This window comes from Lycium barbarum, chromosome 1 (assembly GCF_019175385.1).
Source record: "Lycium barbarum isolate Lr01 chromosome 1, ASM1917538v2, whole genome shotgun sequence".
Lineage (NCBI taxonomy): Eukaryota > Viridiplantae > Streptophyta > Magnoliopsida > Solanales > Solanaceae > Lycium > Lycium barbarum.
Genome location: NC_083337.1, coordinates 89,707,979 through 89,725,666, shown reverse-complemented (window position 1 = coordinate 89,725,666; position 17,688 = coordinate 89,707,979).

The following is a 17,688-nucleotide window of genomic DNA, read 5'->3' as shown; positions in this document are numbered from 1 at the left end:
GAATCCACAACGACGACAACTAAAATACTAACGACGATTTATTCATTCTCAACTACACAAAGGGGGGCCATTCGGCCAACATCATACATACACACAAAGATGGTTTTCATTCTTTTCTTCACACTACAGTATTCAAAACATGCAAATTAGAATTAATTCATTGTTTTTGGCACAATACACACTCACTCGGCCAAACCCATATACACGGCCTCAACTCCAACTTGGTTTCTATCATAAATTTCTTCCTTTTTATCATGCTACAACACATATAAACCATTCATAACACATAAAACAAGATTAGAACTCACCTTTCGTCTTCAACTTCTCAACTTGCCTACAGTTGGCCACGGACAAAAACGGAATCTAACGCTTCCACATTAATGAGCACCCTTCAATTAGTAGGTTTTCTTGGAGAAACAATTTTTTTGATGGCCAAATCTTGGTCTTGTTCTCTCTTGTTCTTGGCCGAAATTGGCCCTTATTTTTTGTTCTCTCAAAGCTTCTTGATCTTTCTTGATTTCTCTCAAGTGTTGGAATGAACATAAGAGGTCTAAGTAATCTTTTAAATATCATGTATTAGCCATCCATGTGGCCATGGCCCACATGTCACATGCAAGGCCACATGACCATTTTTTTTTCATGAAATAAAACTTCCAAAACTTCACTTTTGGCCCCCAAATTTCTCATGAAATACCTAGCTTCCCATAATATATTTTTGGTCCCATTTTTCATGAAATATTATTTTCCGTAATTCCACTTTTAACCCCAAATTTTCCTTAGTGTCTCCATCCCATAAATTCATAAGTGACTTATGCCTTAACACAAAGTTGAAAGAGTAGCCTTGCTCTTAACTCGGCACAACCAGCTCAAAAATATTCCGACGTACAAAATGCGAGATATAACATCAGTTTACAGCTATTTATGGAGGTCATTTCAGGAAGGATTGGGGACTCAGGTGAGTCTTAGCACCGCATTCCATCCTCAGTCTGATGGACAGGCCGAGCGTACTATTCAGACGCTGGAAGATATGCTACGGGCCTGTGTTATTCATTTCAGAGGTAGCTGGGATGATCATTTGCCGCTTATTGAATTCGCTTGTAATAATAGTTATCATTCTAGCATCCAGATGGCGCCGTATGAAGCCATATATGGTAGAAAATGCAGATCTCTGATTGGTTTGTTCGATGTGGGTGAAACTAAGCTAATTGGTCCAGATATGATCCAACAAGCAGTCGATAAGGTGAAACTCATTCGGGAACGTTTATTAGCAGCCCAGAGTCGACAGAAATCATATGCAGACAATCGACGTTGACACTTGGAGTTCCAGATTGTTCGAAAGATAGGCAAGGTCGCCTACGAGTTAGACTTACCATCCGATCTGGAAGCAGTACATCCGGTATTTCATGTATCAATGCTCCGCAAATGTATTGGTGATCCTTCCAGAATATTTCCCATAGAAGATATCCAGGTAACAGAGGAGCTGTCCTACGAAGAACAGTTGGTAGCCATCCTGGATCGTTAGGTGAGAAGACTGCGTACCAAAGATGTGCCTTTTGTTAAGGTCTTGTGGCGGAACAATAACCGAGAGGAAATGACCTGGGAAGCGGAGGATGAGATAAAGAAGAAGTATCCCCACTTGTTTCCTATGCCTACAGGTAATCTAAATTTCTTACTTGGTTATATTGATTGGTGAATGAATTATATGTGCTGTCCATAAAAAGAAACTCCCCGAAATGTTTGCAAGATCCTATAAGGCTAGTTTAACATTCGATGACGAATGTTCTAAGGGGGGGGGGGGGGGGGGGAGGATGTTATGTCCCGTATTTTGCACATTCGGATAATTTGAGATAATTGTGACTAGTAAGAGATAAGGCAATATTTTGATTTTTTTTAATATATAAGTTGTTCATGAAAAATATTGATGCGGAAATATTGAGGAAGGCTAAGGGAAAAATTGGAAATTTGAAAAATGGTTTCATGAATTACAAAAATTAGTCATGAAATAATTGGGCTTGGAAAAACAAAAAAAAAAAAAGAAAAAGAGGCCCAAGGTGGCCGGCCAAAGGGGGAATGGGCCAAGGCCCATGTAGAAGCTAAATTAAGTAAACAAAAAGGAGAAAGGTCCACCATTATTCATCATTCAAGAACTTTCAAGAAAAGAAAACTTGAGAGCAAGAAAAAAAAGGCCTCTCGGCTAAGAGAAAAAGAAGAAAAAAATTGAAGCCTTCAATCTTTGATTCAAAAAAATTGATTCTTCTAGTATTCCTACTAATTCAAAGACCCTCTTTAACGTGGTATAATTATTGAAGCAAGAAAACTACTCTTGGTGGCAAGTTCAAAATTCTAGTCAAGTGGAAATTTATGGAAAAAGGTAAGAATTCTTATTTTTTATATGTTATGGAAGGTTTATATATGCTGTAGTAAGTAGAATTGAATGAAAATCATGGAAATAATATGTGTTGTGTGTGGGCCGTGTGGGTGTGTGTATGTAGAATGGTGGCCGTGTGTTGTTGAATGTGGAGGAGAGGTGAATTAATTTTATTTAATATGTTAGTTGTGTTGTTGTGGACTTTATAATGCAAATGAAGGTTTAATGGTTCAAGTCGGCATTGAAATTGGTTGTGGGTTGTTGTAGGAAATAATGCGATTTTAATATGGTTTTATGTAATTGTGAGAATGAAGTTGCTAAAGTATGAATTGTTGTGGTAGTTTATGAATTGGAAAGAAGAAAATGTGGTGTGGTAGCTTTTGTTTAATTTGTAGAGTTTCGGGTGGAATAGAGTTGGTTGGATTGTTTTGAATGTTGTGCGGGTTACTAATGTTAGAATATGTTTCAAATTGATTGTTGGTGTTGTTGAAATAATTGTTGGTATGGTTGTTGATAAATTTGGCCGAGTTAGATTCTCGGGGTTGTTGTATTTACAGGGGAGATGCTGCCGAAATTTCTGTAGACAAGTGCTAGTTAGAATGGAATTTCTAAGTTCTTGTAGCTAATGTTTGGTAATTAATACCGTTATTGTAGATCTTTGGGAGCCCGAGACTTGAGTCGAGATTTGTTTAGCGAGCGATCGAGGTATGTAAAGCCTAACCCTTCTTTCTTTTGGCATGACCCTTATGAAACGAGCAAATGACATATATGTATGATTTTAAAGAAAATCCTATTCTTAGAGCCACTAGGATGGCTAATATCCTTGACTTCCATAAGCTACTCCATAGGGTTTGATGCGTATTTATGATGTTCGGAGTTCTAGTTGATATGTTTCCGAATGTTGTTCAAAAGATGATTAATATGACTAAAGTCTTTGATACATATTTTGATACGTACACATGGTTCAAAAAGCTCCATTTAGTTTGATCCATAACGATATCCAAAAGGTACCTAATATGATGGTTACTTGACGTTCCCAAAAATGGCTTCTGAAACTCTTTTAGAAGGTCCTGTACTTCAAAAGATCACAACTTTCGTATATTAATTCCGATTGACCCGATACTTGTTTCTGAGCTTCAGATGTCGGTAAATATATTTGTCCATCGAGTCTTCGAATTTATTTATTTATATGCATATAGTTTCTCACTACTCCGCTCGTGCACACTACTATTATATCATTCGTCGAGTCCCGGCAGGTTTTGTCGTCGTGCGCACTATGATATATTCGGCAGTATGATGTGTTACGGTTCGCCGAGCCACTTATTAAAGGGTCGGGTACCGCCTATATATGGTGTTATGATGTGCTATGGAGTATGATGTGTTATGATGTTACGATATGTGTCGATGTTGTACGGAGATTTGAAACCTTCTGGAGTATGATGTGTTGTGGCGCCGGCGTCGGAGTGGCGACCACGTTCCTGAGCCTTATGCATGATTTTTTTTATTTGCATTAATTTTGTTTTCAGAACAGGCTTCGATATACTAATTCTGTAATCATTTTCCGTACCCCTTATTTCAGTTATGATTTGGATTACTGTATTTCATGTTTTACATACTCAGTACATATTTCGTACTGACCCCCTTTCTTCGGGGGGCTGCGTTTCATGCCTGCAGGTACAAACGTTTGTTCTGGTGACCCGCCAGTGTAGGATACCTATTCTGCTACTTTGGAGCGCTCCCTTTGATCCGGAGCCCATATTTTTGGTACATATCTTTGTTGTACATGTTTCTGTATATATATGACTATTTGGGGTACGGCGGGGCCCTGTCCGGTCATATGTTTCTGTTGTGGTTTGTAGAGGCCTGTAGACATATATGTGGGTCATGGATCATCATTGTGTGGTCATGTCTGTGATTTGTGTCTTAAGCGGTCCCGTTTGCTGTGATGGCCGAAACGACCCATATGTGTGTGTATGGATGTATATATATTCGGGCGATGTGTTTTCCGCCAGCCTTGCCGGCTTCTGTGTGATATTTTTCTATATATGACCGCTTAAGACGACATCTGATTTCAATATCTGCATAACTTAATGTATGCTGAATACGGATAAGTCCTTGATACATCGATTTGGTAAGTGAGTGTTTATGGGTGTCCAGCTAGGGCACTAGTCACGGCCCACGGGGTTGGGTCGTGACAGTTGAGGTTCACTAGGTGTTAGCAGTCCAATTGTGGGCACTGGAGTTATTGTCGAGGAGATATGAGATCATATGCACTCATCTTATGATTATGAGGGTTTCAGCTCGTATAATAGGTCATGGAAGGGTTGGAGAACAAGTGAATCAAGCAGATTGAGTTTTTTGAACTCTGGAGCAAAGTTTGGTAAGATTTGGTACGATAATTTTGGTCTAACTTGGAGAAAGAAATCTTTTAGTATATTAGGAGTTTTGGAGTGAAACAAAAGCCTAAAATAAAGTTCAGGAAGTCTAGTTTCTAACGCAACCAACCGTGCATCAGCCTAAAATGAAGTTCGGGAAATCTAGTTTCCAACGCAAGCAACCGCGCATCAATCCGACATCGAAATCAAGCGTTATGAGCATTTTAAGATGGGCTGTTAGAGCAGGGAATTAACCCTGATCTAACGAGCCAGAAGGTGGCACGAACTCGCAGAGGAGAACCCAGCAACTCAGCGCGATCACGCTGAGCAATTTTTGAGTCGGTCCAGGAAGACTCTGGAACCTTATATAAGGGGGCTTACCCCCTATTTCTTCACCCGAAACACCCCAAACCTCATCCAAACTTCTAGAAAATTCCCCCCAACATCCAACATCAAATTTTAAGCCCAAATCAAGTATAATCCGCGAAGTTAGGTTCGGGCAGCGTAGAGTTGCAGTTATCAAATAGTATTGCGGCGAGTCTTGGCTTGAACTCAAGGTGGAAAGTGAAGATATTGTGGTTCTAGCGGAAGTAAGGTATGAATCTTCCTTTATTGATATTGGTTTAGGTTTACTTATAGAGATAAAGTTATTAAATAATCGTATAACGAATTGGTTAGTTGGGAAATTTGGAAAACATCGTGAGGAATGTTTTATGGAGCATATTGGTATTGATAATGTTGTTGTTGATATTGGTATTGTTGTTGTTGGTTGTTGGATTGTATTTTCGGGCTAGGCATATAAACAAGGGAGATGCTGCCCGATTTTCAGCAGGATATGAAGTAGTTTAATTTGAAAGCTTAATATAAGCATACAACGATACGTCTAACGATAGTATGAATTCCCTCAAATGTAGATTTACGAGCTCGGGAGGATAAGCGTAAGTAGTAGGAGACAAAAAGGTATGTTAAGGCTAGTCCCTTTCTTTCTAAAGGAATGGTTGCTATGTTATGATTCCGTACATGTTTTCCATAATGTCCTTGTTCCCACAGGCTAGAGATTCATGATTCTGAAAGTCTTACGATGCTAAAGATGAGAATGAATTTATGATGATAATGATGATGATGATGATGATTTTATTTCCAGAAATTCCAAAGTTTATGGTTTTGAGGCTATTATGCTATTGTTGAGTATACTTCATGATTTCCTTGATTTCATTCATTTTTGTTGACCTCACCTTATGTTACTTGTTCCTTCAAGGTTAGATATAGCGATGATGATTGTTCCATAAGATAATCGGAGGTTACCGACCTTAAGTCACTCTGATAAAGTGGTTACTTTTATTTGGGCTCTCATGCATGCTACTTATATTATATATGTATATGATATATATATATTATATAGGATATGGGGAAAGGGCGAGGCGTTATATATGCATTGCCACCTAATCAATTAGTATATTATGTGTCACGACCCGATCCGAGGGCCATGACGGGCACCCGGTGCTAACCCACCTGGGTACCTCTTATCGTACATTCATATTCACATCTAGGTGGACCAGATAGCTTATTCATGAATGCTATACATCAATAACGCTAAACTCATTGGGCAACAACACATTTATACCATCATTGACAACTATGCCCACATCAACATACATAAGCCGACGAGGCCATCAAAATGATATTCAAAATATAAGCCGACAAGGATTCAAGACATCTAACCATATACAACTGTCTACGAGCCTCTAAGAAGAGTAGGAAATATCATATACGCGGGACAGGACCCCGCCGTTCCCATGTATGTACAAAAAAGAATAATACCAAAATTTGTAACTCCGGATGAAATGGAAGCAGTCCCTGAATAAGAAAGCTATGGATCAAGCCTGTCTCCCTGGCCACCTGCGAGCATGACGCAGTGTCCATAATAAAAAGGACGTCAGTACGAATATTGTACTGAGTATGTAAAGCATAATCAACATCATAATAGGAGCATAGGAGACAACATAAGAAACAACATAAGATGGGAGAATCGGAAGATAGTAAAGGCATCATCATCACTACTTACTTACTTGCTTACTTGTCTCTCATAGGGACCTTCCATTTCTAAAGCGTGCTCGTGTACATATGTACATATACATTCGTGTTTGTATTCATATTCATATCCATACCATACCCGACCATGAAGGTTCGATGTTTTGCATACCTGGCGATGACAAGGCTCGATGATTATACATACCTGGCCCTACCAAGGCTCAGTGGTATCCGTATCCAACTGCAGTGGTGTGCGCGCGATAGGTATCATACCCGGCTATATAAGCTTGGTGTCATGTTATAGTCATACATACTTATGCACGTATACGTAAGGGTCCATAAGCATCATTAACATCATTACTGTTATCATTTTTGTTACGTCTATCCTTGGAGGATCAACTATCAAATAAAGGATGCTATGGAATCATGAAAGTATCGTGGATCATGAGCATTAGTAGCTTTGGAGATAGAATCATTTGGAGGACATTATAGAACTCATGAAAGGATATATATAGCCAAGGAACCATGCCTTATTGAAAGAAGGGTTAGCCTTACATACCTCTTTGTCTTCTCAACTATCTAACGTTCACCGTTGAAACTTGAATAATCTACATTTAGAAGGATTCATGCCATGGTTATGCCTTAATGACACTCTTAAATTCAAACTATAATTCATAGTCTAAGGAAAATTGGGCAGCATTTCCCCTATTTCATCAACTTCCACCCTATTACAAAAAAACTCCCAACAACCACGATAACCTCCATAATACGCTCATAATATCCAATTAAAGTAATCGCATTACATTAAGCCTTCAATATTTACCACCATGTTCAACTCATATTAGCGCCTTCATACCCATTTTAGCACATTTTCATATAATGCTTCTTCATCACCATTATTACCTTGCATAACAAGATTATATCCATATCAGACTAAGAATCATGACTACATATAGATTACTACTCGTAAGCATCATAAAAGCTACATTTAGACTTCATTTTTTACTTTCTTCCTGTACCCAAGTCTATCAACCTCACAATAGTCCAAATAACATGAAATGATCATAAAACTTACCTTTGATTGAGTCGGAATAACCCTTGGATGGAAATACTTCACTTGAATAAAAACCTTAGCTTTAATCCATAAAGTTTTCTTGACTCTAGCAACCCCTAAGAGCTTCCTTATACTTGATTCCCATAGATTAATGATATGAGCCTTGGATCTCCTTTGGATTCTTGTGTATGAAATGTATGGAATTTTCTAGAGACTTGGAGAGAAGTGGAGAAGTGTTAAAATGAAAATAATGAAGTGGGATCACATTTATATACTTGAAAATAACTCAGCCCGTCTGTGTTATACGGACACTTATACGGTCCGTATAACATTTCACGGTCCGTATAAGTGGCCGTGGTTCACCATCAGGAAGAACATCTTCCTGCTGGGGTTATACGGACCCCTTATACGGACCGTATAATGTTATACGGACCGTATAAGTGGTCGTATAACTCCACTTCTCTGAAATGGTTTTCGTCGTTTCGTTCGATCTCCAATCCTTATCGAATCTTCTTGACACTTGTTTAACACTTCATTACCAATCTAAGGAGAGTTACAACTCTTCTTTAAGACATCATTACATCAACCTTAGCTCGGTACTTTAGGGAACTTTTCCAAAACACCACACATACTTTGCCCTTCTTAAGGAACTTTCTCCTCTTACTTCCAACATCTTTGAAATCTTAACTAGGATCACTAAATAACCTTTCTTACCTATAAAAACACCGTATTCGTCTCACCCTGCATTAGTCTATCTATCATATGACGACATGAAATTCTTCTGAGGTGTAACATTCGTCCCCCCTTAAGAACATTCGCCCTCGAATGTTAGGTTCTTGGGGATTCTATAAAAAAATTGCCAGAGTTTTCCCTATAATAGGGCACTACTATCCTGCACAGTAACCCAAAATACATCTCCTCACAGGGCTATGATAACAACGACAATTACCATGGCCACACACGACCAAGCAAACATCAAGAAGAGCATTACATACCTGAATATAATGGTGTCTCTGCCTGGGTCTCATCTGAGGGTGAAAACAAATGTGGGTACCAGAATTTCATGTCTTCTTCGGCTTCCCAAGTCATTTCCTATCTATTATTATTCTTCCGTAAAACTTGAACTAAAGTTACCTCTTTAGTTCTGAGCTTTCGTACTTTCCTATCTAAAATGGCAATGGGGACTTCTTCATAAGACAATTGCTTTGTATCTTGAACATCATCTATTGGTATTATTCTAAAAGGATCTCCAATTGACTTACGAAGCATTGATACATGGAAAACTGGGTGAACTGACTCTAACTCAGGAGGTAGATCTAATTCGTAAGCCACTTTGCCTACTTTGCGCACAATCTCATAAGGTCCAATGTACAGAGGACTAAGCTTCCCCTTTATTCAAAATCTCATCATGCCCTTCATCGGCGACACCTTTAAGAATACCCAATCTTTCACTTGGAACTCTAAGTCCCTTCGGCGATTATCCGCATAGGACTTTTGACGGCTCTGAGCTGTTAATAATCGATCCTGTATGAGCTTAACTTTCTCTATAGCTTGCTATACCAAGTCTAGCCCTATCAATTTAGTCTGTCCTATCTCGAACCACCCAATTGGGGATCTGCACTTTCGCCCATATAAAGCCTCATACGGCACCATTTGGATGCTAGAATGATAACTACATCCAAAATCCAATACATATGCCCGTAGCATATCCTCAAGGGTCTGAATAGTACGTTCATCTTGCCAATCCGTCTATGGGTGAAATGTCATTCTTAGGCTCACCTGAGTATCCAAACTTTCTTGGAAAGATTTCCAAAAACTTGCTGTAAATTGAGTCCCTCTATCAGAGATAATAAATACTGGAACACCGTGAAGCCGCACTATCTCTTTAACATGAAGCTTTGCATAATCTTCTGCTACATATGTAGTTCTGACTGGTAAAAAATGAGCTGACTTCGTAAATCTATGTACAATCACCCATAAAGAATCATACTTACGTCGGGAACGGGGTAAGCCTGTAATGAAGTCCATGTTAATTACTTCCCGTTTCCAAGTTAGAATTTCTATCGCTTGCAACAATCCGCCCAGCTTTTGGTGCTTAATTTTTACTTGCTGACAATTGGGACATTAAGCAACGAATTCCGCTATATCCTTCTTCATCCAATTCCACCAATATATATGTTTAAGATCATGATACATTTTCGTTGCTCCCGGGTGGACAGAATAACCGGAACAATGGGCTTTTTCCAATATTTGGCGGCGTAACCCTGCAATGTCGGGAAAACACAACCTGCCTCGGCATCGGAGAACTCCATCTCCAGAAATCTCAAATGATGACTTCTCCTTCTGAGGGAGTGTATTTCTGTAATGAACTAGCATGGGATCTTCGTATTGTTGCTCTTTCACTCCAACTACTAACGACGAAACCGCTGAATTCGGAATGGTAGCACCCACACTACCTGAGTCCACTACTCGAACTCCTAGGCTAGCTAACTACTGGAGCTCATGAGCCATTTCCCTCTTCTCTAGCTGTACATTGCATAAACTTCCCATGGATCTACGGTTAAGAGCGTCAGCCACAACATTTACATTTTCGGGATGATACAGGATGTCAACATCACAATCTTTCAATAATTATAACCACCGCCGTTTCCGCAAATGCAAATCTTTCTGCTTGAAGATATACTGAAGGCACTTATGATCTGTGTAAATATCCACATGGACACCTTAAAAATAATGTCTCCACATCTTTAATGCATGAATCACTGCAGCCAATTCGAGATCATGGGTTGGATAATTCTTCTCATGTTTCTGTAGCTGTCTTGAAGCATACGCAATCACCTTACCATGTTGCATCAACACACAGCCTAGCCCAACGCCTAAAGCGTCACATTACACAACATAACCTGCCAATCCTCCTGGAAGTGTCAGGACTGGGGCAGAAGTTAATCAATCCTTTAGCTCTTGGAAACTACGTTCACAAGTATCTGTCCATTGAAACTTACCCAATTTTTAGGTTAACTTCGTGAGTCGCGCAGAAATAGAAGAAAAGCCTTCTACGAACCTCCTGTAATAACATGCTAAGCCCAGAAAACTACAAACGTCCATAGGAGTTGTGGGCCTTGGCAAAGTCTTCACGGCCTTAATATTCTGTGTATCTACCCAAACACTATCGACTGAAATGATATGCCCCAAAAAGGTCACTGAGTTCAACCAAAACTCACACTTGGAAAATTTGGCAAATAATTCTCGAGTTTGAAGAACTCTAAGAACGGTACGCAAATGATCCGTGTGTTCTGCCTCGGACCTAGAATACACCAAGATATCATCGATAAATACAATTACAAATAAATCTAGGAAGGGCCTGAACACGTTGTTCATCAAATCCATAAATACTACCGGTGCATTAGTTAGCCCAAATGACATCACTCGGAACTCAAAGTGGCCATATCTTGTTCTGAAGGCTATCTTAGGGATATCTTTCTCCCTTACTCTCACTCGATGATACCCGGATCTCATTCAAGGAGCCATATTTCTTTCGTACAAACAATATGGGTGCTCCCCACAGGGATGAACTAGGCCTAATAAAGGCTTTCTCGAGCAAATCCTTCAATTGCTCCTTCAACTCTTTCAACTCTGCGGGAGCCATTCTGTAAGGAGGCATAGATATGGGTCTAGTATCCGGTAGCACATCTATAGCAAATCAATCTCCCACTCTGGAGGGAGCCCTGGAAGCTCTTCCGGTAACACATCCGAAAACTCATTCACTACGGGGACAGACTGAAGAGCTTGCGGTTCAGCTTCTACATCTTGAACCCGAACTAGATGGTAAATGCAACCTTTTGTGATCAGTTTCCTTTCCTTAAGATAGGAAATAAACCTACGTTTTGGTGACGCAGTATTCCCTTTCCATTCTAAAACTGGTTCTCCCGGAAATTGGAAGTGAACCATTTTCACTCTACAATCAACATTGGCATAGCAAGAAGCCAGCTAATCGATGCCCATGATAACATCAAAATCCACCATTTTTAGCTCCTGTAAGTCAACCATAGTACAATGGTCACAAATCACAACTAAACAATTTCTATATACTCGACTAGCTATTACCGGCTCACCAACGGGTGTAGACACCTCAAAAGGTTTGATCGTCTCCGGTTCGGCCCCGAACTGACCCTCAATATATGGAGTAACATACGAAAATGTGGAGCTCGGATCTATCAAAGCATATACATCATGAGAGAATACCGATAATGTACCTGTGACAACATTAGGAGAAGACTCAAGATCTTGGCGTCCAGCCAGAGCATAAATACGGTGCTGAGGATCGCTAGGACTAGGGGCTCTCCCCCTACCTCTACTATGTCTAACTGGCACATGTGAACTTGGCCCCATAGGGCGTATAGATGATGAAGATCCGGCTACCGAGCCTGAAGGCTGGGCCCTACCCCTACTACTAACTGAGGGGCAATCGCGCATAATTTGGCCTAGCCGACCGCATGCATAACAAGCCTCTGAACCTAGTCGACACTGGTCCCAATGTAACTTCCCACACTGGGAACATCACGGCACGGGTGGCCTCACCTGACCCAAATCACCCCTGAACTGGGAATCTGAAGCCCTGAAACTCTGACTCGGCCCGGAATAAGTAGATCTATCAAATCTCTAGCCTGTAAACTGCGGAGGCGCACGAAGCATAGCATGGCCTGAATGTCTAGAAAACTGCTGTCTCGGCCCTCCTCAAAACTCACTCATCGGACCGGAAGACCTATCCCTCTTTTTATACCCTCTATCATACTCAAGCTCACTTCTTTGCTGTTGTTGGCTTTCCTGCAAATTCTGGGCATGGGCTTAAATTCTTGAAATATCCATATTGTCCTAAAGGGACGCAGTCAAGCACCTATCTATCAAATGTGGCCCTAGGCCTCTCACAAATCGGTGCACTCAGTCACCCATATCCGCTACCATGGACGAAGCATACCTAGCCAAGTAATTGAATCGGAGACTTTACTCTAAAGCACTTATTCTCCATTGCCTAAGATTCAAGAATTTATCGGCTCTAGCCCGCCGAACCTCTGGAGGCAAGTAATATCGGAGGAAGGCATCCACAAATTCTTGCCATACCGGGGGAGGTGCATTGGCTCCCTGTGAAGCCATCAAATCTGTATACCAAAGAACTGCGACATCCCTCAATCTATAGGATGCTAACTCCACCGATTCAACGTCTGAAGCATGTATTAACCAAAGTGTCCTCAACATCCCATCAATAAAATCCTGAGGGTCCTCTTCCGGCTTTGACCCGTAAAATTTCGGAGGGTTTAAGCTAATAAAATCACGGGCTCTTGCACTAACAGCCCTATCACCTTGCCCCGTACCTTGCCCTTGAGTCTGGGTGGCAACCAACTAAGTAAGATAATGAATGGCCTCTTTTACATCTTGGCCCGAAGGATCCGATAGAGGAGATAAAGGTGCTGGAGCTGAGGCTCAGGCTCCCTCATGCTCCACAGAAATAGGCACTGAATGGGAGGAGTGAGATCGAGCCACATTCTGGGACTCACCCTCCTCAATATCCATTGGTGGTGCTCTTTCAGCCCGCTTTTCTGCCACTGTCTTGCCCTTTTCGGCTGTCGTAGCCTTCCTCTATACAGGCATTTCTGAAATACATAACACACAGTTAAGGAAAGAGAAGTCCTTATATCATAGCTCTATCGCACGATCTTATGAAGAAAGAAGGTCATTCATTCCTAAAATGCCCACAGCCTCCTGTTTATAAGTGTGGCGCGAAACACACCCTTAAACAAGACTCTACTAGACATGGCTCATAGATACACCCTAGGACAGAACTGCTCCGATACCACTTTTGTCACTACCCGACCCGAGGGCCATGACGGGCACCTGGTGCTAACCCACCCGGGTACCTATTATCGTACATTCATATTCACATCTAGGTGGATCACATATCTTATTCATGAATGCTATACATCAATAATGCTAATCTCATTGGGGAATTACACATTTATACCATCATTGACAACTATGCCCATATCAATATACATAAGCCGACGAGGCTATCAAAATGATATACAAAATATAAGCCGACAAGGCTTCAAGACATCTAACCATATGCAACTATCTACGAGCCTCTAAAAGGAGTAGGCAACATCTTATAGGCGGGACAAGACCCTACCATGCCCATGTATGTACACAAAAGAATAATACCAAAAGCTGTAACTCCGGATGAAATAGAGCTCCTCTAAGCAGTCCCTGAATAAGAAAGCTACTGATCAAGCCTGTCTCCCTGGCCACCTGCGGGCATGACGCAGCGTCCACAACAAAAAGTACGTCAGTACGAATATTGTACTGAGTATGTAAAGCATAATCAACATCATAATAGGGGCATAAGTGACAACATAAGAAACATCATAAGATGGGAAAATCGGGAGATAGTAAAGCCATTATCATCATTACTTACTTACTTACTTGTCTCTCATAGGGACCTTCCATTTCTAAAGCGTGCTCATGTACATACGTACATATATATTCGTGTTCGTATTCATATTCGTATCCATACCATACCCAATAATGAAGGTTCGGTGTTTCACATACCCGACTATGACAAGGCTCAGTTATTAAACATACCTGGCCCTGCCAAGTGTCAGTGGTATCTGTACCCACAGCAGTGGTGCGCGCGCGATAGGTATCATACCCGGCTATATAAGCTCGGTGTCACATAATAGTTATAGATACGTAGGCACGTACATGTAAGGGTCCATAAGCATCATCAACATCATTACCATTATCATTTTTGTTACGTCTATCCTTGGATGATCAACTGTCATATAAAAGATGCAATGGAATCATGAAAGTACCAAGGATCATGAGCTTTATTAGTTTTAGAGATAGAATCATTTGAAGGACATTATAGAACTCATGAAAGGATATATATATAGCCAAGGAACCATGCCTTATTGAAAGAAGGGTTAGCCTTACATACCTCTTTGTCTTCTCAACTATCTACCGTTCACTGTTGAAGCTTGAATAATCTACATTTAGAAGGATTCATGCCATGGTTAGGCCTTAATGACACTCTTAAATTCAAATTATAATTCATAGTCTAATGAAAATTGGGCAGCATTTCCCCTATTTTGTCAACTTCCACCCTATTATGAAACAACTCCCAACAACCACGATAACCTCCATAATACGCTCATAATATCCAATTCAAGTAATAGCATTACATTGAGCCTTCAATATTTACCACCATGTTCAACTCATATTAGCGACTTCATACCCGTTTTAGCACATTTTCATATAATTCTTCTTCATCACCATTATTACCTTGCATAATAAGATTATATCCATATCAGACTAAGAATCATGACTACATATAGATTACTACTCGTAAGCATCATAAAAGCTACATTTAGACTTCATTTTCTACTTTCTTTCTGTACCCAAGTCTATCAACCTCTCCATAGTCCAAATAACATGAAATGATCATAAAACATACCTTTGATTGAGTCAGAATAACCCTTGGATGGAAATACTTCACTTGAAGAAAAACCTTAGCTTTAATCCATAAAGTTTTCTTGACTCTAGCAACCCCTAAGAGCTTCCTTATACTTGATTCCCATAGATTAATGATATGAGCCTTGGATCTCCTTTGGATTCTTGTGTATGAAATGTATGGAATGCTCTAGAGACTTGGAGAGAAGTGGAGAAATGTTAAAATGAAAATAATGAACTGGGATCACATTTATAGACTTGAAAATAACTCAGCCCGTCGGGTGTTATACGGGCACTTATACGGTCCGTATAACATTGTACGGTCCGTATAAGTGGCCGTGGTTCACCATCAGGAAAAACATCTTCCTGCTGGGGGTTATACAGACCCCTTATACGGACCGTAAAAGTGGTTGTATATGTTATATCCTGTATTTTAAACGTTCGGATATTCCAAGGTAGTCGTGGCAAGTTAAGGGTAAGGCTATTTTCAAAAATTATGTTAATGTACAAGTTGGTTATAAATATCAATCATGGACATTACTAGAATGGAAATGTTGAGAAAGGTCAAGGGTAAGAAGGAAAATTCGCAAAAGGGTTCATGGTAATATTGCGGAAAGAATAGGGGCAAAATGGGAATTTCACAAAAACAAAAAAATATCAAGAATGTTCTTGAAGGGCCCTTGGACGTGTGGCATGCCCCTATATGTCCACATTTTTATTTAATGGGGGTTAATTATGTACATGTATGGACAAAGCTTGCAAGAGAAGCCAACCAAGTCATCTTTTTCAAGAAAACTCTAGAAAAGGAAAAATGGAAAAAAAAAAGAAGAGAAAAATCTAGAGAGAGGCATGTGCCCCTCACATGCCACTATAACTATATATATATATATATATATGTATGAGTCTTGAAAAAACAAGACAATTTATCATTTACAACTCTAGAAATTTCAAGAGAAACAAAGGAAAAAAAAAAAGACACTTTGGAAGAAAAATAAAGGGCCAATTTCGGCCAAGCTTGGAGGAAACAAGAAACTTGGAAAAATTTCTCAAAAATTACTCTCTACTAATTGGAAGGTCCCTAGCAAGGAGAAGAGGTCATTGGAACAAGTAGAACATTTATTGTTGCAAGATCAACATTCTAGCAAAGTGGGAAATTGAAGAAAAAGGGTAAGAACTTAATCTTCTTTTATATGTTATGTATGGTTGTGTATGTTGTGGTGTGTAGAAGCGAATGAAACTCATGAAAATTATGAAAATATGGATGTTGAATAGTTGTCCGTGTATATGTAGTTGTGGCCGTGTGGTCATAGTGTGATTTGGAAGAGAATGGATTAATTCTATGTAGTATGTTAGTTGTTGTTGCAATGTATGGAAAAGGATGGAAATTCATGAAAAAAGGGGTGTAGTTGTTGTGGCCGAAAATGGACTGTTTTGCATGTCAAAGAATGGACTAATTTTATTTAGTATGTTTGGGTTGTTGTGTTGTGGATTATGTGATGTAAATGAGAGTTTAATGATCCAAGTTGGTGTCGTAGTTGTTGCGGGCTGCTTTTTGTAAGCCAATTTGAATCAAATGTAGTTTCTTGTAATTATGATAATAATGTTGTTAAAGTGTGGTTTGTTGGTGTAGTTTGTGAATTTTGAAGAAAGAAATGTGTTGTGATCTTTCCTTGGACTTGGAAGGTTTCGGGTTGTGTTGGAAAATTTTGTGGATTGTTGGAAATGTTATGGAATCATGTTTGTATGGTTTTGGATTGATTATATATGTTGATTAAGTTGTTGGAAGACTATGAGAATTGAATTGAATTGAATTGAATTGAATTGAATTGAAGTGAATTTGATTGAATTGTTGCTGGAATAATTGCTAGTATTGTTGTTGGTTTGGCCGGGTCAAATTCCCGGATTGTTGTCATCGATTTGGGGCCGAGCCGTACTCTCGGGGTTGGTACATTTACAGGGGAAATGCTGCCAAAATTTCGGCAGACAAAGTGTTACTTTAAAGAATCAACTTCTAAAGGCTCTAATCAAGTTTTGGTAAACATGACCAATTTGTAGATTTTGGCGGATTTGGAACGTGAATTTGGAGTCGCATAAGAAACAGAAAAGGTATGTAAGGTTTACCCTTCCTTCTTTGGCATGTCTTAGATGTAATAGGATTGGATACGGGCCTCGGGGACGATCCTATCCCTAGGAAACCAAAATTGAATTTGGCCATTTTTCATTCAGTAAGATTGAATTCAAAATGTTACCAAATGTTGAGAAACTACCTAAACAGCTAGAAATTGCACCAATGAGATCCGACTACCCTAAAACCCTCACAAGTGACGTCATGAAGTGTAATGTACATAAATTTGGTACGC